Source organism: Anser anser (genome assembly GCF_964211835.1).
Source record: "Anser anser genome assembly, chromosome: 2".
NCBI classification, from domain to species: domain Eukaryota; kingdom Metazoa; phylum Chordata; class Aves; order Anseriformes; family Anatidae; genus Anser; species Anser anser.
In genome coordinates this window covers 41,753,740-41,776,827 of record NC_139721.1, presented here as the reverse complement: position 1 = coordinate 41,776,827, position 23,088 = coordinate 41,753,740, and the positions used below count along the sequence as shown (strand labels likewise).

Below are 23,088 nucleotides of genomic sequence, written 5' to 3'. Positions count from 1 at the left end.
AGTCACCCACACACAGAGCAGAATTAATTCACCAGTCACTCCATTCCTTTTACCTTCATTATTACTGATTACAGCATTCAATTTTAGAACCAAGTCTGTCAGTTCTGCAGAGCTATTTCTACTTGATCCTGACCAGAAGAGTGCTGAAAGGGAGGAGTTAAGGTAATAAATATTGTTATTCTCACTTAAAAGTGCATGCACAACAAAGTAAATTTACATTAATGTCACTGAGAACTGTTAATTTCCTAGGCCATTTCTAGAGCTGGTGTAAATTGAAGTTGCTCATTTGAAAACAACTGAAGCTAGAGGGTAGGTTGCTCCTTTGAAATGCCAGTGATTTATTCCAGCTAGGAATCCAATATAAACTAGAATCTGAAAAAAAAAAAAAAAAATCAGTTACTGAAAAAAGTGTTAGCTTATATAGAACCTGCTCAATAAAATGCATTTGCCTTAAGACAAACACATTTCCAAGTGCTTGCTTACAGAAGTACCTGGTCTGCATGGAGCTAAGAAACATTTGTTTCTGACTAACGATGATACACGGAGCTGGCTGCAGCCTTCTGCTCGTACTGTGAATCTCCTGCTCCATAGTCACTTCGCATAGGAGCAGGTGTACTCCCATCCCTTGTCCAGCTCCAGGTCAATCTGCACCACCAGAATTTTATCTCAGGTGCACTGTGGCAACATTGAAGAAGCCAGCTAAAAGCAAGTGGGATCACACTAACCATTTACCACACCACAGGGCCTGATTTTTAGGCACACTGGGCACTAGTTGCCCCAAGTAAACACAGAAGTCTCTTGTGTAACCAGGTGTCAGTGTCTCTGAGCTTGTCCCCTTTTATTTTCAATGAAGTACCCTGTTTTAAATTGTGGGACAGCACAAAATGCTGCCCATATTTCCCGTTACAGGCGCTCTGGTCCTCCCACAGCCACATTTTTCAGTCTCCTGCTTATGAAGAGACAGGCTGAGCGGGGAGGTTGGACTAGATAGCCTCAGAGGTCCCTCCCAACCTGAGCAATTTGGTGACAGTGACGACACATGCCACCACACAAACACAGCCCATGTACACTCACTGCTTAATCAGCAGCCAGATCCAGTGCTGGCCTCCCCCCAGGGTCTCAGAAGGAAAATTTCCAACTGTGTAATTGTGCTTTTCCGGGCAATTTTTGGTCTAACATCTGATCAACTATTTCCTCAATCACCTTGCCATGGTTTTGTCTAGTCATCATCTCCAGCAGCCTTATGTATCTACTGTTAGTTTGGAAAAATTACATTAAAGGTCAATAGCTTCCTTTCGGGTTGTATCAATTCCTTATAGCTAAACAGTGAGTTTTGTAGGTGTCACTATCAGGCTTTGGGTTTTGAGGGAATGCTGAAAAGACTCCTCCACTCAGATCAGCTTCTCAAATGTCAATCATCATCTGGAAGAAGTTCAAGATTTGTATTTTTTTTCCACATTTCAACGCAAATCTATTCCTTACCATCTTGACCAAATGTATACAGATGTGTGCAATACAAAATTGCACGCAATGGAAAGCATCACTGAGACAGATTGTACTAACTACAGATTAAGTCACAGTCCAGTCAGCTGTGCAGTGTTAGTAACATATCCCTCTGTTTTCAGGTCAATAACAAAAAAACACAAAGACTCCATTATGCAACACAAGAGGAAAAAAAAAATCTGAAAAGAAACAGCATCTCTAAAGGTCAGTTATTGCACCCATCAAAAGAACCGTGGCCAGTGGCTTGCCATCCTATTGTACTATCTCACAGAGAACATGAGACTACTAGGAAAAAAATAATAAGATTAAATTAAGTTAAATTTTAAAAAAAAGCAATAATGCAAGAAATTGTATGATAGGACATCACAAAGAGGGACAGTCATTTTTACAAAACTGACTTTTCTTTTTCTAAAGAAAAAAAGGGGTCGAATATAGTGAATCAATATTTTAGCCCAGAAGTAGTTTGTGATTTTTGGAGAACATTTCTGGAATAAGAGACTAATTTCTAATGAATAAACCTGATACTTTAGGGGACAAATATAGATATAGATCTATTTAATCTTATATTCATATATTTACCATTTTGGGGAGGGGAAAAAATTAGAGGAAAGGGCCAGCTTTCTGTCTTGACATGCTACAGCACTGCCATGGTTGAACTGGAAAATGCTCCTTTTTCCTAGAAATATTGTAACTCTGGGTGCAATAAACCCAACAGGCTAGTGAGCAATAAACAAAAGTATTTGTTATTAGCTTGTGTTCTTCCTTTTATTGAGTCTCATGTTTCTTTGCCAGAAAGAATATTATTTGTTTTCTTCCTTTACCTCCCAAAGGTCTTCAAATCTGTTTTTTTTTATTCCTCCATTACACTTTCACGTTTATCTAAAAAAGCATAATTATATATACATAGACATCCACATGTAGATTGAGAGACAATTTTTATATAATATACATAATATGTTAATAATTTATAACCAAGTCATATTAAATACAGAACACTTCTTTTTAAAGCATGTATATGTTTAAAAGCTTGTTTGCAGAAAGATGCATGGCATCAGCATTCAGAGTTGTGTACTTCAGAGTTTCAGTCCACTGTCTTGTGGCTGAATTTCCTGTTGCTCCAGTTCAACCCATTTCTTCACTTCCTTTCACTTCCAGTGCTATGAATAAAGAAAATCATCGTGATTTATCATTTAAAGCTTCTTTAAGAGGTCTCCAATTTAGAAACACTGTGCAAATGCTAGAAGTTTTGTATAACAAATAACAAACCCTCCCAAAGTTTGTAACCAACGAAGATTGTGTAGCCAGGAAAAGACTGAGTTTCTTAGAAATACATTCCCAAGCCTTGTGTTGGGTCAGCTCTTCAAGATAATTTGGAAACCATTTGCCAATTTCAATCAACTTTGTCACTGGAAGAGATACATAAAGGCACATCTCCGTATAGAGCTCTGTAAAATGTGGAGGGAAAGAAATGAGCCCAAATGAGAATAATTACTGAAGGAAGGGAAGTGCCACTCAGTACAGACAGTTCAGTGAGATTAGCTCACCGAGCACTTTTTCTTTTCAGCAGTTATTTGTTACTGTTCTTCTCTTTACCTGTTTGTTTTTCTGCTGGTTCTCCTCACTCCTCTTTACAAACAAGGTTTTATACAGGAATTTTAAAATTTGAGCCTCCAGATAAATATGTGCTCAGAATTTTTTTCTCAGTATGTAACTCGCATACATTTTTAATTTTACAAAGTGCACATATTTGAAAAAATAGCAGTGGGCTTTTTCAGTGGATTTAGCTGACTTTATTAGCTGTGGGAAGCAGCAGAGTAGCTGCCTCCGGCAACACAGAAAGGAGCAGATGTTGCACCAAAGAAGGGAGGTTATTTTCCTTTTTATATTCGACATCTGCTTTAATCTTCTTTGACCTGTTGAGTGATTAAGCTCCAGAGAGACTGTCTGCACTTAGATGTTCCTGAAGACTCCTCTCTCTGGGAAGGATTCTGCACTTATTAGGAAGGATTTGATGATCTACACCTATTTAGTAGTAACATCCTGCATATAATTCTGCCACTTCTTTATTTTAAAAATAGCATGTTCCTCTTCTGTCAACTGATCGCTGCTGCATGTGGAACAAGCAGCCCACTGCACTGAGCATTACCATATTATTCCGTTTTTACATCCTTTGCTTATAAATTTAAGTCAATAAGAAAAGCAGTCATAAATACACAGCATAAAGCATAAGACTAGGGTCTGTGCCTGTTACTATTATACAGTAAGTTTTTCATCTTGAAAATATTAGCATGTGAACACTAATGGAAGACAAGTGACCTTTAGTGACCCCTTTTAGTTGCATGGCTAAGTTTCATCTACAGTGTCCTTCAAATGCAAATGCTGGGGTTGTAAGTGTTTGTAATGAGATGCTGGGTATCTATCTAACTTGCATTAGACACCTGAGTTTCAAATGACAAGAAAAAGTGTTGAAACACAGTTTAGCTTGACTACGCATCTGCACCCCAAGAACATCATCACGTGAGGGATTTTGTTCACCTTTGAAAATGTAGTAGACAGCCTTAGAGCTAGTGCATGGTCAGAGTGATCATAGGGAAATTAGATCAGAGTAACTGGATTGCTATAAATTATCATACTCTTGCTAAATGCAAAATAACTTTTTCCAGTAAACAAGAGCTCTGAGTAAAAATACTTGGTTGTGGAAAGCTGCTCCTTCTAATCAGCCCTTGTCATTACACTGTTGGAGAGGTATGAACACAGACACATATATATATATACACACATATATATATATATATAAATGACCTTTCTAGAGGACTGCGGACGGAACTGCAAAAAGATAATATAGAAGTGGCTACTCTAACACAATTTTATCCTAAAAATTAAGGTCTGAGAGAAAGATAATTTAGATGTATGATAAAAAAGATATATTGACGCAGAAGTTGAGGAACAATTATTGATATATTTCCAGCAGGAAGAAACTAAAAAATCTGAAGACAGACTTCAGCAGCCGGTCAAAATGAGTTATTTCCACTTAATCATTCACTACATTTCAACTGAGGAAACAGGGACTGTCTTCACAAGAGAGTTTAGTAGTTGGTCTGCCTCTAACAGATTTCTATTCTCCTGAGGAAAATGCATTTTTATAAACAGAGAAGTGAAACTTTGATAAATATTGTTCTCTCTCCAGATTATTTATTGTATGCTTCCTCATTTATAAATTTAAAGAAAATGTTGTAAATATAAACAAATATTTTCTAAATACTTGGTATTCCAGTACTGAAACAGACTTTATGAGAAGGACTGTACTAGTGTGTCATACAGAAGACAGGCAAGATTACTGCTGATCTCAGCTACAGAGGTCAGAACTACAATTATAACCCTCTGAAAATACCACTGGGTACAAGTTGTTTGGAGAACTTTCAATTTTAGCAGTTTCTAAGAGTAGTTTTAGAACCTCTACCAAGGTTTGTTCCCACCGTGTGTGTTGCAACCCTTACAAATAACTTGCTTATGACTTTAGATCACACTGGTATCTCCCAACACTTCAATTATTTTGAGAACATATAAGTGAAAATTAATTTGAACATTGTCACTGACAAAATCCCCAAGGCCACGACCTCTGCCCATACAGACAGCAAATGGGGAAGCCCAGCCAAAGCCTTCACAACCCACTGTGGCCAAGGGAATTCACACAACTGCAGTGCCCGTTCAGAAATTCAGGTTATTTAGCTACTCTTTTAAAGTCGTGTGCATACCAATGGCTACCAAGGGGTACAGGTAGCTGGGTGGCTGCTGCGCAGAACTGCAGGCTGTTGCCTCACCATCATATCCCAGCCCCATCAGCTGTAGCAGCTGGTGGTCATAAGCCAGGTGTGAACAACTGCCCCACTGACAGGGGGCATTTTAGACATTGGAATAGGCTGCCCAGGGAAGTGGTTGAGTCACCATCCCTGGAGGTCTTTAAAAGACATTTAGATGTAGAGCTTAGTGATATGGTTTAGTGTAGGACTTGTTAGTGTTAGGTCAGAGGTTGGACTAGGTGATCTTGGAGGTCTCTTCCAACCTAGATGATTCTGTGATACGAGACCCACCCCTCCACATCTGCTACACCCACCTGTAAATCCAGTAGGCAGAAACTCCTCCAGCCCAGCAGACAAACTGGGGCAGCAACCCCCCTCTCAGGTGAACAGTTTGAAACAAATGTGCAAAATAGGCAATAATTTAAAAAAAGTCTCAGTGTGATTTTTGTTTTCTTTGATTGCTTCCAAAAGGACAAGGAGGCCATTCCCCAAGGTAGAGTTTGGCTGTGGAAAAGAAGCAGAGAAGCACAAACAATTTGTTACTGTGAAGGTAAACTGAAGGCAAAATAAATTCTGTCACATACCATAAGCTGGCCAAGTCCTCACTTCAGCACAAAAGCCTACAGCCTTCACCCTTGTTACAGAGATGTGTAACAGTCATCTGCCAGCTTTTCCTTCTCACAGCCTCATAGAATAAGGCTTTATTTATTCACACAAATTGCAAATTTAAAATTGAATTCAAACATTAAGAAAAATGAAGAGTCCACAGAGCTGAATGAGCATAACTCTAGGAAAAGGGGTAGAAACTAAGTGCACATGCTACAGTTTTAATTGCATAGTAATTATTTCCCTTTCTGTAACAACCAAGTCTGGACTAACAAACATCTGAGATTCTAATTATACTAAAAATATATTATTGATTTACATACATTGAGATGTGCTCCCCCTTTGTTCATGATCAGGATTTTGAGCAAGGCAGGACCAAGATCTAAGGTGTGCCACTCCTGTACTATACAGCCTTCACAGCTCTGTGCCACAGAGCCAAGTTCCCAGCAGTGAGCTGTTGGGTCAGGCTAGCAATGGTGACCTCTTTGACTTGGAAACATAAAGCATGATCTCTACCAGATTTAGGTTACAGGCAGAAGCAATATTTGAAATACCCAGCTCTCTTGATTTTATTTTCTTAGGGTATAAATGCCCCCCTTTTCTGAACACAAAATCTTATTTCCAATTTTTAAGTCCCTAAAAATCACAAGTCTCCACTGTGAATATTGTCAGAAGGCAATATTCATGTCTCAGTTTAAAATTTCATCTCATTCCCAAGACATCCTGCATAGAAAGGTATTCTATTACTGATTGCTACAGCTTTGCAGTTCCTGTCCAGGTACAAATCCTTCCCAGGACTGCAACTGCTTCAGCAAAACACAGGTCCTGGGATGTAATAAAATCCCTTGTTATGCTGTACCATGTCATTTTTCCTTCATCCACATAACTCTCATATAATCTTAACATTAAAGTCAGGTTCTTTTTTCACCGAGCTAATGGTAAAGTAACTCCTTTATTCACATCATAATCATTACTAAAATTTACAAGGGCATGATTTGTACAGAAGAAAGTTTTCAGTACAAAGGCAGCCTATGTGTACAAAGAGAACCCAGAAACTTTGGCAGAAAGATAAGAGAAACCTTGAACAAGTATAACTTTTCATCAAGATACGATATTCTTATATACAATTATCTCCATGTCTTTCAAATAAGAAGGATTTTTTTTTTTTTAATAACACTCTATTTAGAGTAAGACATTAAATTCTTGGTAAATCACATCCCTCTATCCTGAGCCTTTAATCAGAATCCTATCACACCTACCAGCCAAAATTATTGCGTATATCATACCCATCTTCTAACTGCTGTCAGTAGCATCAGTGCAAATCCTTCAAAATCTCAGTAATTGATAAGCTGGTAAATCTTCCAAGACATAAATGAAAACTGATGCAGTGCATGAAATCTCTTGCTATACAATTATGTATAGCACAGAGGACGTCTTTATGTTAACATCTTTAGCCATGCTTAATTTTAGCATCCAAAAAACAAATCTAGATAAAAATTCTGTCAGATAACTTCAGGATTTTCAGAGGGAGTTTGGTACGTAAATTCCTTTGAAACTCAGATGCCTTAAGCACCGGGGAAAAAACTGTTTAAACCTTTAGGATTAATAATACGAATTGTGTTGACGGTACAGATTTCAAGGAGATCTTTGAAGATTAAAAAATAAAATCAGCTGCAGGTTTCTGCAGAGACTACTGAAGAAAAGTATAGTTGTGCCATGCTTCTTGTCCCTGGGGCCAAGTTCACTTGGGGCAGTAGCCCACAGCCACAGCAGCCATCTGCACAGCACTGCAGTCACAAATAAACTGGAGAGCAGGATGAGACTTTCAAGTGCCAGGCGGGGCACATTTCACATAAATAAATTAGAGGTATGCACTTGTATTTTGGAGATGTAGTTATGTGAGTGAGATGAATAAAATGAGTAATGTCTCACATAACTTCAGAGATAATTTACAAAAATATTTTTTTTTCTGAGAGACCACCATCAATTTTGAAATGTTTGTTATTTGGATAAGTGAGCTTCCAGACTGGGCAAAGGAATGTGCACGGCAGAAACCTGGAGAGGACCCAAGAAATGTGGCTGGTTTATTTTACAGTTCATTCTAAGTAGATATTTTTATAATTCGTCATTCTAAAAGAATACAGAAGGCTATTATTTATACTGATATCAATAAAAATGTGTAATTCTGGTTAGGATTAAAAGCGTTTATTAAATTTTCCACTGAAGCTTGTCATTTCAAAGGGAAGCTGCGCATGACAATCATATAGACAGTAAAATTCCATTTTCCAGAGTGATGAGATTTTCTAGCCACAAGACTTTTACAGCAGAAGCTACCTGTCTTTGTACATTCAGAATTGTCTCAAGACTGGCAGTTCTGTAGCAGGGATAACTGTGGATTTTGACAAACTGCATCTTGTTCAGATTTTTCTGCCATGTCTTTCCCAGACCACTAGGTCTGGGACCACCATAACTCATGGAGAATGAGAAGGACAAGCTTGGGGCAGGCAGTGCAAAGAGGGAGATGAAATTCAGAGGTCTCCTGCTGTGACTCTGCATTACCTGTTAACTAGAGACACTATTCAAACCAGGGTTTGTTGGATCCAGTTCCACACTATGCTCATTTACATTGGTTTCCCTCATTAAGATGAGTTAACACTCTGGAAGTCTCAAGAAAATTACTTGGATGTTGCAAATCTAGTTTAATACACCACCTCCACATCAAGCCAGCAGCTTGGGTGTACTGAGACATTATCAGATTTCCCTTATACATTACATTGACACCACAATGTTGTCCTGCAGCTGTATTTTGTAGGTACCTACTCTGTAGGCACAGCCCCGGGGGAGAATTTTGGTGCACATCCTAACTAAATTGGCCAAGAAAACATCAGAGAAACAGAAAGCCATCTTTAATTTCAGATCTTGCTCTAAAAATCAAGCCAAGTTGTGCTGATAGATCAAATTCACCGAATGCAAGATGTTCTAAAAATTAGCCCCAGTAGGTTTACATACACTTTGCTCTGGTTTGAGTGGGGACCCTAGTCCCTAGGGAATGTGACCCTGTAATGTCTTATGATAGTAAGAGGGAAGGCATATGTGGGATGCTGCAGATAAATCTTTTGCTGTTTATTCAAATCCAAGCAGACTTTTTTTTGGAGTAGGCTCCATATCACACAAAGGGTAGAGACTTCTTCCATTATAAAGCCACGTGCCAATGAAGCTCATCTTACCCTGGTGCCATACTGACCTGATGCTCCTCTGCTCAGCTGCAGACAGGTCTTCCCCGGTGCCAAGCTCAGCTCTCAAGCTTTAGTTTGCAGCTTTCAGAGCTGCTGAAGTCACCCACATCCACTCACCACAGGTGTCGTGGACATACTCCAGAGTCCTTCTTCCAACCTCCAGGAGCTCCTTCTGTGGGACTCAAAGGGCACACAGCTGTGGCCACGTACCTGGCTATAAAAACATGCAGCTGAATTAAGGTAGCTCTTTTGGTTGAGGTAACAAAACAGATCAACCTGGCAACATGCTACCAACAGATTTATTTTCTCTTCTACTCAAAACAAGGATCTCAAAACATAAAATATCAGTAAATCAAACAACAAATTAATTGCCGTACAGGAACACTTAGAAATAATAAAAGTACCAGGAATGCAGTATGATATTTTTTTACAATACTCATAATTTACACAGTTGGTATTTTGGGGAAGAGAAAAACTCTCCTTTCTTCTTTCATTCAGTATGTTCCTGGAAGGGGATGAAATATTATTCTGCCTTCCAAAATGAAGGAATTTTGTCAAGTATGTTTGATACACAAAATAGTCTGATGACTTCTTCAGATTTTTTTTTCAATATTTTGAATAAAAGCAGTTCACCTGGAAGAGCCATAAGGCCTGATTTTATCCTAGATTAAATCACCTTTCTTGGCTTTGTCTACTATGGAGAAAAAGGGCAATTTGGTGTAAAAACATAACTTAGTCACTCTGAATCAGGCATAGATAGTACTTATTTAAAAACTAAATTAACATTTGGTGTTGTTTAGGGTTGGTTTGTTTTTAATTAATACTGCCCACGGTTTCCCAAGAATTCTGAAAGATTTTCCCCGTGAAATGAGTGCTGCAATTATCACCGGAGGAACAATAGGAGCAAATACACAGCTCCAAATACACAGCAAGGTAACTTGAATCACGAAGATCTTTCAGTATAGCAAGCACTATAGCTATGATACGACTAAACCAGGAATGATTTTCTATGTATATAATGCTCACCCTATTGGAAAAGAGAGATGAAAACCAAAATCTATACCTGTATTCAGTGCCCTCAAACAGGGATATCACATAGGGATGAAATATTGTCCACCTACTCCTCATATAAAGTCCTGGAAAATGTGAAGTACAAGCAGTTATCTTCACCACATCTTGGCAATTACACAAATGTCAGAGTGATTTGAAGAAGAAATAACAGAAGAAGAAGCTAACCCTGGGGAGTTTTTTTCCTCAATGACAAATTAAGGATAATGAAAACAACAATAGCCATAATAACTAGGAAATACAAAGTAGTTCGTATAAGAATATCTTATTTTCCAGATCCAAACATTCAATATGAAAAATGCCAAAACTTAAATGATCTACATCATTTCCAGGTAGGCCTCCTGGGGACCATATTCATGTGTTTAAGTAACTTAATTATCCTCTGGATGTCTGATTTATCTGGTGAACAAGATGAAGAAATTGTTTCGAGAGCAGCAAGTGTGCTACATACGGAGTTTGACTGGCTGAAACTATACTGATAATATATTTTTGCAAAGATGATATTTCTACCACAAGGTCTGTTGTGAAAGGTCTGTGTAAGCAAAGTTTTATCTGTACTTATAATAAGCAAAATAAGACACAAGTGCTTTATAGACAGTCTAATTTATCTTCCAGACAGAGAGGTAAATTACTCTGAAACAATATATTTAAGTCCAGACAAAATAAATAACCAACTCTCCACAATTGGTTGTAAGTTCCTACAGGTGTTTCTAGAAAAAAAAAAAAAAAAAGAATAGAAAACAACCTGGAGGACTAAGCAGTGGCATTTTTCTTACTACAATTTCATCTCACTTGTTTTAAGTTAAAAATACATTATTACATCCTGTCAATTTCCCTGTACATACAATGATACTGATCAGAGATCACAGTCATATCTGGATCAGTACTGTTCATGAGTGATTAAAAGACTGTTACTAAAACCCCAAGGAGAATAAGACCTGATTAAAAAAGTAAAAAGCAATTCAGTTTAAGAAATACTTCCAAAGAAAATTGTGTTTTACAATCTGTAGCACTAATATTTTTGTTTCTAAAAGCAGGAAACTCAAGCGTAGTGGTACACTCAGCACATGTACAGCCAATACTTTAACTGCAGAAAACAGGAAAGCACATTAGCAAAAGCAGTATATCAAAAAACTAAAAGTACTATTTACTTAACCATTCATTCCACATTCTAAAGGCAATGAACAGCAATTAGATATCATTTCTGCTAGCTGCCCTCCTAGTGTATGGAACCTGATGTGGAATTTATGGTTTTAAGACTCAGCTGCTGAAGCAGTTTAAACCCAGATCCTTCTGAATACAAGGAGACCAGTAATATAGTGAAAATACGAAAGTAAAAAGAAAAGCAGAATATGCAGGAAAAACAGAAAGAAAAAAAAATAATAATAATCTGATGACATACCATCACATTGTCTTCTCATAAACTAATTCCTGGCAAAATGCAATTGCTTCATTCCTGGTATTTCAAACTTTTCTATTTCTTTATATATATATATATATATATAATTTCCACTGCCATTAATTCAAATTTATAATTATGTGTTTTGTTGTATGTGTGTGTATATTATTATTATTATTATTGTTTCCTTTAATTACAACAGGATGAAAATCATATTTCTTTTATAGTTTTCTCTGAGCATTCAGTAATGTAGAACTATGCTCTATAATTAAAATAGAATTATCCTGTGCTCTGAGGTGCAGCATAAATTCCTATCACTGTCTGGAGCATGTCTTTAAAAACACGCTTATCTAAACAGCAAAGTTATCCAAGGATACCATTTCAGCGATATTTCGTCTATAAAGTGTTGCGTGCGTGCCATAAGAGACAAGGCAGTGAGTCAACAGTAAATCTTACATGGGCTTGCAGCATTTCAGTATTGCAATCCTTTGTATTTAAAGCTTCCAAATTTGTAACAGCATTCAGTGCTGGCTTTACAAAAATCTCATTCTTTAGATGTTTTTATGTCACTTTCTTTTCAAAGAAAGGAACATAATAAATCAATACAAATATATGGACATGGCAGTTTTAACCAACAGGTCTTTACACCCGTGGCAATGAAGACGAGCTGAAGAGAGCTCTGCAACGTGTGCAGGCTGTGTCACTTTGCAGCTGTGGGGAGGAACCAGGCAGTGTGGGGGTGTTTTCTCCTGCTGTAGAGCCACAGCTGTCTTCTGAAGCTGATGCATTACCAGGATCGGTCCCTCCGAGACTGTGAGTGCTCAGTGTTGTCATGGAGCTAGCATTAAAGCTACTCTAAATGCGATATATCTAAAGCCTGGAGAAACCTTTGACTCTACACTGCAGGGAGAGATGAAAGCTCAGTATGCTTTAGGAAAATATTATAATGGAGATTTTATTTAGATCCTAACTAAAGGAAGAGATGAGCAGAACATCCACGCTGCTGTGCAAGAGGAGGCCCACAGAAGACGTTCAGGTGGGAAAACAAAAATGACCAGGAGTCACTTACCTATATCACGCAGTGAAGAAGACATCATCCTAGGCAATGAAGGAGTGGTCCATGTGTTCCCATGACAGAGGTGGGGCTCTATATGGATCTTGTCTTCCTTTGACTTATGGATGCCCAAAATTGTGCAGGTGTTGAGAGGATCTAAACAACGTTGTTTCCATCACTATAGCAAGTTGAAAACAAATTATCCATACTCTGCCCCCTCTTCTGCCCAAACAGCCCAAGGAGATGGCTTCAGACACAGCTGCTGTACCTACCCCACGTCTGTTAGGAATCTTCTCAATCTGACCATAATCTCCAGGTTGAACTTTAGGTGCCTTTATAGGGACAAGTTTAACTGAAACTATTCTATTATACACAAGACACAAACCCTTTGGATGATGTTTTCTGACCAAACTGGAAAAAAAAAATGCTCAAAAGATTTTGACCAGATTAGCTTCCTCTAAAAATTAAAACCTTAGTGGCTTTTCATTACATTTAAAGAGCCAGTCATGTCAGAATTAACAATATAATGGTGAAATTTTACGAGTGATTAGTTTGATGGGTTTGAAAACTTATTTGAATGGAGGGGGTGAGGTGAAGGCTTTATGATTTATTTATTTATTTATTTATTTCAAGATTTTGATATAGGAGGCTGGATAGCTGCCTTTACAGACTGGTAAACCAGGAACACAATAGGGACTTTAATATAAGCTTTCAAAGTCTCTTCATAATTTTAAGACAAAATATTATTTCCCTTTTGCCCCAGATTCATTTTAGAGGAATGAAGGTTTCTTGTGTGGACAAAGGGTCTCAGAGGAACAAACCAGAGCTTTATTCATCAGTTGTTCAAGCAAGACCAAAAGCATTTTAAAAATATATACACCTTATCTTCTGCTTTCTGGCTCTTGTAAAAGGAGTCGGCCACTGTACCAAGAATATGGACTATGCTCCTCTGCTAGCATGACCACAGTGTGTTTCACGGAAGCTCTATTGGCTACAAAATTGCAAAGAATTTTGCTTTTTAAGTCACAAGATTGAAGAGTTACTCATCAGGAAATCTGAATGCAATGGCTTTCAGCCTTTCTCCTGCATCTTTGTCTTTCAGCACCAATAAAACAGTTAGAAAAGAAAGAGACTATGATGACCAAGACAGAAGAGCTTCAGGCAATACACAACACAATATCCATTAGCATAAGATACAGCAGTCACAGAGTAAGGCAGAAGTACTTCTGGCAATGAATGGACAAACGTATAAAGCCTCACCTACCTGAAGCTGAACACAAGCTTTCCTCATGTATAAAATACAGTAAGGTGAGAGGATGGGAGAGCTCCCACAGCATGCCAAGGACAGAGGTTTGGGGGGGGGGGGAGGAGGTTAATACTATGCCAGAGTTATGTGGAAGTAGGGAGGGTTGGAAAGGGGTAAAGCTTCCAAGCACAGACTGAGGCACACAGTATAGAAAAGGCTTTCCAGAGACAGCTATTTAACACCCATATGGAAGTGGCTGCTTTCTATTTCCATTCCCAGTTCTTATCAGTGACCTCCTAAAGATGCTTGGCCCAAACATTTCCAAAGCAGTGAATGCCTACCCAGAAAAGGGAAGAAAGCAAAAGAAAACAAGACAGTGAGAAACCAAAAGAAAGGAAGCAAACAAAAGCAAGAAAGCAAAAGACAAAGACAGAAGGAAAAAAAAAAAAGAAAAAAAAAAGACAGTGAGAAAACAAAAGAAAACAAAAGCAAGAGGACAAAGGAAAACAAAAAGGAAGAGGAAAAAAGAAAACGAAAACAGGAAAAAAAAGGCAAGAAAGCAAAAGAAAGTAAACAACAGAAAACAAGACAAAGCAAACAAAAGAAAACAGACAAAGAAGAGACAAAAGAAAAGAAAGCAAAAGAAAGCAAGCAAAAGAAAAAAAGCAAGAAAAGAAAAAAACACCTTCGGTGTGAATTGAAAGTGCATTAAGCAATCAGTACCCAGCCCCTCTGCCCATGCTGCCACTCTGGTTTGACACACTAATGGCTCCTCTGTTGGATTTCATTGAGAAAATCAACTTTTCAAAAGGTTGTTGAAGAAAAGCTATTGCAGGCCACTGCCATTGGGCCTGCTCTGGGGGGAGGGGGAAAGAGTCTTTGTAAATAGCTTTGATAGCTTTGTAGTCTTTTGAGAGGACAACTTCTTGAAGTCTTCCAGATCAAAAATAACCCTCAGGCTATAAGAATATCACTGCTCTTTTGCCAACCATTCTGGCAAAAGTCTGTGGACCTTATATCCTAAGATCCTAAATCTGTACAAAGCTCAGAAAAATATACGCCACAGAAAAACACCCTGAGCCTCTAGAAATAGGAAGATTCTCCCAGTAAGCTTTTAATGCTCCCTGGTAGATCCATAGAGCTGTTTTAGGGTGATCCTTAGATGAAAAAAAGCTTTTAAGAACAAACGGCATGGCAGTAGATGAAAAATGGAACCTAACAAATCAAATATGCAGGGAAAAATTTCCCATTGAAATGAAGTAATCAAATTTCTCTGCCTGATGAGAAAAAAATAAATAAATCCTTATAATTTGTTATGACTTTGGAAATTTAACAAGACCTCCCAGCCTCATTATCTCCAGACTAGACAATCCACATATCCTCAGCATCTCTTCAGAGGACATGTCTTACAGCCCATCTACCAGCTTTGTCGTGCTCCTCTGGACACTTTCAAGGACCTTAATATCCTTTTCATATTGTGGAGCCCAGAAACACAAACAATATTCAAGCTGAGGCCACACCAACACTAAATATAGGAGAATCACCTCTTTTGACGAGCTGGCTGTGCTGAGTTTAAGGCACCCCAAAATGCAGTTTGCCCTCTTGGCTGCCAGGGCAAGCTGCTGTCTCGTGTTGAGCCTGCTGTCGACCAGCACCCCCAGGTCCCTTTCTCTCTCTTGAGCTTTCCTCAGCCATGACACACTTGTTAGGCACAATCCCTCACGGAAAATGTGCAAACTCAATGTTGAATGGTTCATAACATTAAAGGTTGGACTAGATGATCTTAGAAGTCTTTTCCAACCTGAACAACTCTATGATTCTATGATTTAGGAATCCAAGAAGATATAATATATATAAATATATCGTATAATGTGAGAAACATTTTCTGACTTAGTATATAGTGCTTAATGGAGAATTCAATACCACAGAATGGGACCAGAGAAAAAGTTTGCAGGGCAAGGTCTGTAAATGAAGTAGTTCATACAAAGCCAAACAAAATGTGTTATTCCACCTAAAATGGAAAAATTCTGGAGAAAAGGGTAGGAGAGAGAAAGATAGAGAGGGAGCAATCAACTTTTCCACGCTGCCCTCTTCAATGCCATCAAAGTCTGATTGTCAGTCTGACTACATATCAGGCTGGAAACGCTAGAGAAGGTTTAAAAAAAATTCTGAAGGCCACATGGTATCAAGTGGAAACTACAAGGGAGTTGCTTTGGGGCAGCAGGCTAGCTTTAAGCTGGCTTGGAAGCGTGAGCAAGGCAAACTCCTGTCATTTGCACAGTCGGGATTTCAGGCTAACGTGCATGTTCTTTACAAGCCATGAAAAAATATCACTGTGATTTTTCTTCCCCACAAGAATAATCCACCTCACTCCAAGCATTATATTAGTCCCTAAAAGTTGCAATAACATCAGCTCTGTTACCCTTAGCTTTAACTGTGACATTAGAGCAGAGAGCATTAATGCATGTGAACATTAGATGGTACATTAGAGAGAACAGCATTTAAAAGAATAAGGCTGTGCCAGTGTTACTCCAAGGATTTTGCTGAAGACTCCATCTCACTGCAAACTCGGGGAAAAATAATCTGCAAAGCTGCACATGGATCTCCTATTTGAAATGGCAGCTCAGAAGGAAGCACTGGCCAAAGAAAAGCACAGCCAACAGCATTAAGCCTTTATAAAACTGTCCCATTTAAGACAGCATTATTTATTGGGTATTTAAAAGCACGGTACATTCACGAAGCATGTAGCACAGTACTTTAACACAAATATTCTGATATTAAGTGTCATAATTTTTAACTATTCAGGTGTGACAAAAATGCATTGTGAATATCTTTTCTTAGACATGGCTTTCAAAAAATTTTGTGAACTTATAAAATACTCAAGAAATTCAGAATTGTATTTCTCTATAGTCTTGTTGCTCCGGAACAGCAACCATTTAAAAAGTTGTGGCCTTTTTCTGCATCAAGCCTTAAAGTTCCTAAGAGAATCTTGCATTCTTCCACTGACATCTGCATGATTCAGAGACCAAGTAGCTGTCCACACTCTTAGAAAACTATTTAGGAAGTGCAAGTAATAATCGAGAGAAAGAAAAAGGTGGAAGGAAGTACTGCAAACAGTCACTTGATCCCCAGTCACCCTCTTCTGGTTTAATATTTTCACAGAAGGAGGGAAAAATGTTTATCAGCTGCAAGAAGAAATCACTGATCACAGCAAGATGCAGGTTCAGTCTGCCCTTTCTCTTCAGCCTGCTGGCATTTGCTCCCTCTTGACAGAGAATTCAAAAGCCATTTACTCATGGATAATAAATTAATAAAGATTTCTTTGTCCTTATCAGCTTTTCTGAATGATTGCAGAACCTGTAAACTCAGTAGTAATAAAAAACTGCAGTAGTTGCAGATTTACCAAGGTATTTTATGGAATTTATTCCAAAACAAAAACCTATCAGCAGTTCCAGGATTTGTGTGAAAATAACTCAGCAAAAGTACCTGAGGAACTGCACACACGTACAAAATGAACACGGGGCATCTGGAATAAGCATTGCTAACACACCAACACAAATAATTCTGTAATAACAGCCTCCAATATAATTCAGTTCATGCAAGGAAATGAAGACACCAAGGGGAAGTCATAACAAGAAACCCAACCAGGGAGGCCCAAGCAGAAAGCCTCAAAATGGCACAGAAGATGGAAACAACAAAGCATACACGGGAGGTAGAAAATAATCTCTGATATTGCTAAGTTTCCACATAAAAGAGAATTATTCCTGTTTTTGTCTCACCCCAGAGGTAGTTTCTACTCAACTAATACTTGATTTGAAAGACATGTGGTGTGAAACAAGAGCAGGTCACTGAGAAACAGAAGGTCTGTGGTGGCCTTTGTGGCTCCCCTCTGGCGCCTGCATGCATGGAGTCTGCACCCAGAGCAGAGCTCATCGTCTAGTTCTCTGTTCTTACAGTACCTCGTGGAGGAGGTGGGATCTGGTTTTCACTTGGACTGGACTTTCTTGTACTCGGACAGAGCTCCATAGTGCTAGTCTGCAATGGCAACGCTGAACGTGGGTGTCTGGTTCTGGGAGGCCTGTAGGAAGTGACTCAGTAAGCACTGATGAAACAGGGGCTCCTCATCCCGGATAGAGGCTGAAAAATATTTTAGATTATACTTTTAAATATTTCAATTTCTGAAATGAGCAGAGCTGGAAAAGACCACCTAAATAACAAAGAATGGTGACTGAAGTTTCACAACTCAGAAACTTAAACTTTAAAAAAAAAAATTTCTCAGGCAAAAAGACAATTCAGTGTAGTAAAACCTTGGCATCACCTTATTTATGGGATCTCCAGTCTGAAACACACAGAGAAAGAGACTGAGTATACCTCATTCTATCACTTGTACTAAATGTCCCTGTCTTTCTGAATGTCGTGGGGTTATCCTTTCAGACACCTAAGATGCTAGTGACATTTAAATGCAGCACTGTACCAGACCATGTCAGGCCAGGCTCTCCAACCCCAGTGTGTGCATTATATTCCCTTAACTCTTGGCATTTCTTTGGGTGGCTTTGATAGGAGATTTAACCTCAGAAGGGCTGCAGAAAGCAATCACAAGGCAGGGACAGGCTGCTTCAGCCCTGCCAGCTCCTACCAGAAGCAGGTAAGCAGGTGCAGACTGTGGGCATCTCCATGCACATTGGATGGCTGCTGCAAGGATGGGGACACCTTCCTCACACAGGGGGGTTGATTGGGGTTGTGTCTGAAGACAGTAATGTAAATGATTTGGTCTTATTAATAGGCTTCTGAGTACTAAAGGCTTCTGAAATTCATCTGTCTGCTTCAGGTTCTGGCAGGGGAGATACCAGCTTGCTTGAAACAGTAAAATATTCACAGCAGCATGTACCTTCAAAAAAAAAATGTGGACAAATAAGGCTGTTTGCTTCTTACTTTCAGGGCACGTTTAAGCTATTTTTTTGGCTGTCAGGGAATACAACAAACAAGTGTCTGGTACCCTGAGAGGTCAACAATATATTTTATTTCTACAAAGAACACAAATTCATCTGTCTAATTTAAATACACATACTCATAGATATAACCTATATATTTATTTACTACTTGCAGACCTTTAAAGATTTTTTCTTGTGTGTGTTAACCTTCCCATTTGGCCAACCTATGTGCCATACTACACAGATCAACGCAAGAAATTAATTCTTCCCTCATTTCTTCTATTATATTTAATATATATATATTGAGAGAGAGAGAGAGAGAAAGAGAGAGAGAGAGAACATTAATTTTCCTATTTTCTCTTGATTTTGTATCCAGATCACCTCCACTTGAAAAGACTATCCTTCTAAAGCTTGTAAGTGTAGACATAAACCCATGGAGCCATCTCTAAGCTTCATCTCACTCAGCCTTTTCTTAGTCAGATCACGTGGGTGACTTGGAGATCTTCTCCAGCAAAACTGATCAAAATTAATCAGCACACAGAGCTATGCCAGGATATTTTTAAACATATACCATTATTAATATTGCAAGAAGCTTACCAGAAGCTCATAACAGTTACTGGAAGCAGCAAAGACAGCAAGATAGTGGAGGTTCTACTTTACTGTTTCACGTATAGAAAATTTTCTCCAATTCTTATTTGTGATATGGTCCAGACCTATACCTCTCTGGATACCTTTATGAAACTTATTACTGCTTAAAACATTCAGATAGCCTTTTCTATCCATGAAAGTAAAAGTTTGTTCTGTAAAGAAGTGATCAGTGTGAGTGGAAGGTTTCCCTGCGAACAGGCAGAGCTTTCCCTCCTGTGTGTCTAGCTGCTCTCTGTCACATTTGAAGGATCTCATCACCTTTGATATGAATCAATTTACTTTAATATAAGCCACTCAGTGGTAGGGCTGCAGGCACACTAGGTCAGGAAAGGAAAAGGCCTTATAAGACCAAACAAGTAACAAGATCAACTTTGAAGTGTAAAAATGAGATGCACCCCACCATGCTAACCCAGACTCCAACACGGGGGCTAAAGCTTTGAAGCCCACAGAGGAAACAGGTTAAGTGCACAGTCAGAAAACATCTCAACTGGAGATGGCAATTTGCAGCTGGAATAGTGAGGCCAGGGGGGCAGATGCCCTCTCTCCATGTTAGCTCTCCAACCTGAGCCCAAAGCTCTGCATCCAGCCATGACACCTGGGAAAAAAAAAAAAAAAGCTCATGAAAGCCAGATTTTCTGGATATGACAACACCTAAACTACAGGGGTCCCAGAGAGCAGTAATGGGGTTTAACTGTGTAGATAAGTGACAGGGTAGGATGCACACTTACACCAACTATGCAGAACAGGCATCACCAATGACAAAGTCACACAGCTGCAAGATAAAGGAAATTTTGTTAAATCTACAGATTTTGTCAACTCTTTTGTCATTATGGGTGAGACTGTAATAACCAGGGTGAAATTCTTTAATTTATCCTTACATATCTCATCCAACTCATACTAATGAACCTGCTGGCATGAGTAAGAAATAGATTTGTGATGAACGCTTGTGAGCTTTCTAGATGCCATGGAGATACAGGCAAGGTACCTAAGGGAGCTGTTGAAGCTTAGGAAGTAGCAGAGATTACACAATTTTTGGACTAAAACAACAGCAAGTGACACCAATCAATATTTTCTTGAAATACAAAATTGGCCTGTTCATATCCAGCCCAAAGGACAAAAGAGTTTCACCTTATACTAGAAGACAAAAACGGCACTCACCTGGTATAAAAGCAATACGTGTATAGAATATCCAACATCTGGTCTTAGTGGAAAAACACTGAAAATATTTACACCATGGCCTCTATTCTGCGCCAGCAGTTACTCTCAGAAAGGAGCATGTTTACCAGGAAAACCTTGCAAGAAGACTGAAGCAATTCTATGGAGTTAAATTCAGCAATATAAAATTCCTTTGGAAAACAGACCCCTTTGCTGTGATTTCTCACTGCCAGAGTTTTGTCATCATTTTTGACAGAGCAGAATTTCCATTGATGTTTCATTCTGTATGCTTGAAATAAACAAAATTCAAAATCCTTTTTTTGTAGCTGGATGGGTGGAGAAAACGGGATTTGTCAGAGAGCAACTCTAGTTCCAACAGCAGAATTGATAAAGGGTGCCTACCTTCAAACCTCGAATAACCACGTGTTCAAAATCTTTTAAATCTAGTCTGCCCCCACCACGCACTAACCCTGTTTGGTCTCTGTATTGAAGAATCCATTTTAATAACTCAAATTAAAATAAATAAATAAATAAATAAATAAGAAAGGAGGAGTGGGATTTTCCATTACTTCCAAATTGCCCTGTAGACAGGGCAAGTGCATTTTCATGAAGTTTTATTATTTTAAATAGATAAAGGCTAAGCACAGCTGCCTCTGAAGGGAAAGGATACCTGTTTTTGAACAGCCGTATCTTAAAACCATTTTTGTCATATGAAACATCCCTGGCTAACTCCTAGAAATACCAGGGTGCAAGCACGGATTTTTTGCTTGTGGCCATCCTCACCAAACCCTCATACAGGCTACAGCTGCTGATGGGCATCACCCCGCTGCCTCAGGACCAGGCTGTCCATCAGCCAGCTGTAACCCATAGAGCCCAAACATGAAGGGCCAGGGACACATAGGCATACAGACATATATTTAAGACCTTGACCTCCCCTAACCCATTCCCAGCAGGGCACATTATTACTGAGCACAGCCTTGAATACTGCAGATCATGACAAGGCACAGACCCTTTGGGTAATAAGATGTGCAATGAGCCTGATAAACAAGCCAAGAGCTCATTAACTTCATTAAGGAGTCTGACCTCACAGACACAGACTGACCATTCACAAGCACATTTCTGCAAGTTTTTGCTGTAAATGAATCTGATGAATTTGCAGGTAACTTTGGTAGAGCCCCAAGTGAGCAGCAGCCTCAGCAGCTCACCTGATGATCTTATACGTTTGGCTTGTTAGACCTCATCATAGAATGGCTCAGGTTGGAGGGGACCTCAAAGATCACACAGTTCCAACCCCGCTGCCATGGGCAGGGACACCTCCCACTAGATCAGGTTACCCAGGGTCCCATTCAACCTGGTCTTGAACACCTCCAGGGTGTTCTGCTTTTCTGGCAACCTGTGCCAGTGCCTCACCACCCTCTGAGTGAAGAATTTTCTCCTAACCTCTAATCTAAACTCTTCTAGTTTAAAACCATTCCCCCTTGTCCTGTCGTTATCTGACTGATAATGACAAAAAAGTTGCTCTCCATCTTTTTTATAAGCTCCCTGTAAGTACTGAATAGTTGCAATAAGGTGACCCTGGACTCATTCATGGACATGATACACAGCAACTTTTCAAAATCACAGAAACTGGAAAGTTAAATAGTTGCGGACAAGTAAACAACTTCTGCTAGAAAACATCACTGTGGTCCTACCATGAAGACTGAGGCTATACAAGATGGAAGTCATGCATTGATTAGGAGACATGAGCTGAGCCATCAGCTAACACCAGGACTGAATTTTTGCCCTGATAAATAGTGGCAAAACCTTTCAATAGCAACGAGAAAGGGCAATGTAAGAAAAATTTATCTTTTTTTGCAGGCTTGCCTAGGGAACTCAGCTGAGCCCTGTGGCAGTTTGACTTGAGAACCTTCTTAGATGGTTTTAACAGAAATCTCCTTGAAGTCAAAGCAAAATGAGAATTACAGGTGTTGTCTTCTGTCATTTCATTGTTCTGCCTGTCTTTGAACAAATGAGAAGGTTTCTTACACTTTACATTTCTATTCTCACCTTAAAGTTCATCTGGAGATGAGACTAGTTTGGGGTTAGCTCATAGCTTTTAGGCATTCCTCCCTTGGACAAGTCCCCAGGGTGTTAAACACAAGGTCAGGAGTTGCCAAAACATCACCCAGAGCCCTTCACCATGTCACACTCATGTACCCACCACAGAGTGGACTCACTTGTTAGGCAAAGCTTCTCTGCCGAGCAGAAGGTTGCAGTGGAGAAGATTGGGTAGTTAAGTCATTCCCCTTGGAAACACGACAATAACATTTTAAAAATACATTTTGGAAATTACTTTTTTTTCCTCCTATTTTTAGGAAAGGTTATGCAATTTGTGTTATGGAGGTTATAGGTGATAATAAAAACCTCTTCTGCGAAATACATCATGCTGTTTGTCTAACAGCC

The 23,088-nt window shown here is 39.0% G+C and overlaps 1 long non-coding RNA gene across 4 annotated transcripts in view; it reads right to left on the bottom strand.

Moving 5' to 3' along the window:
• Positions 1-1,873: 1,873 nt before the first annotated feature.
• LOC310894573 overlaps positions 1,874-23,088 on the bottom strand; it is a 54,976-nt gene continuing 33,761 nt past the window's right edge. For 3 of the 4 annotated variants that reach the window (XR_014580015.1, XR_014580017.1, XR_014580018.1), the window contains exons 4-8: positions 20,220-20,263; positions 10,209-20,086; positions 9,154-9,359; positions 5,618-5,807; positions 1,874-2,660 (exon numbers count right to left, since the gene is read on the bottom strand). This is a non-coding gene — a long non-coding RNA (uncharacterized lncRNA). The remainder of the gene's footprint in view (positions 2,661-5,617; positions 5,808-9,153; positions 9,360-10,208; positions 20,087-20,219; positions 20,264-23,088) is intronic. The other variant, XR_014580016.1, reaches the window with a different exon arrangement.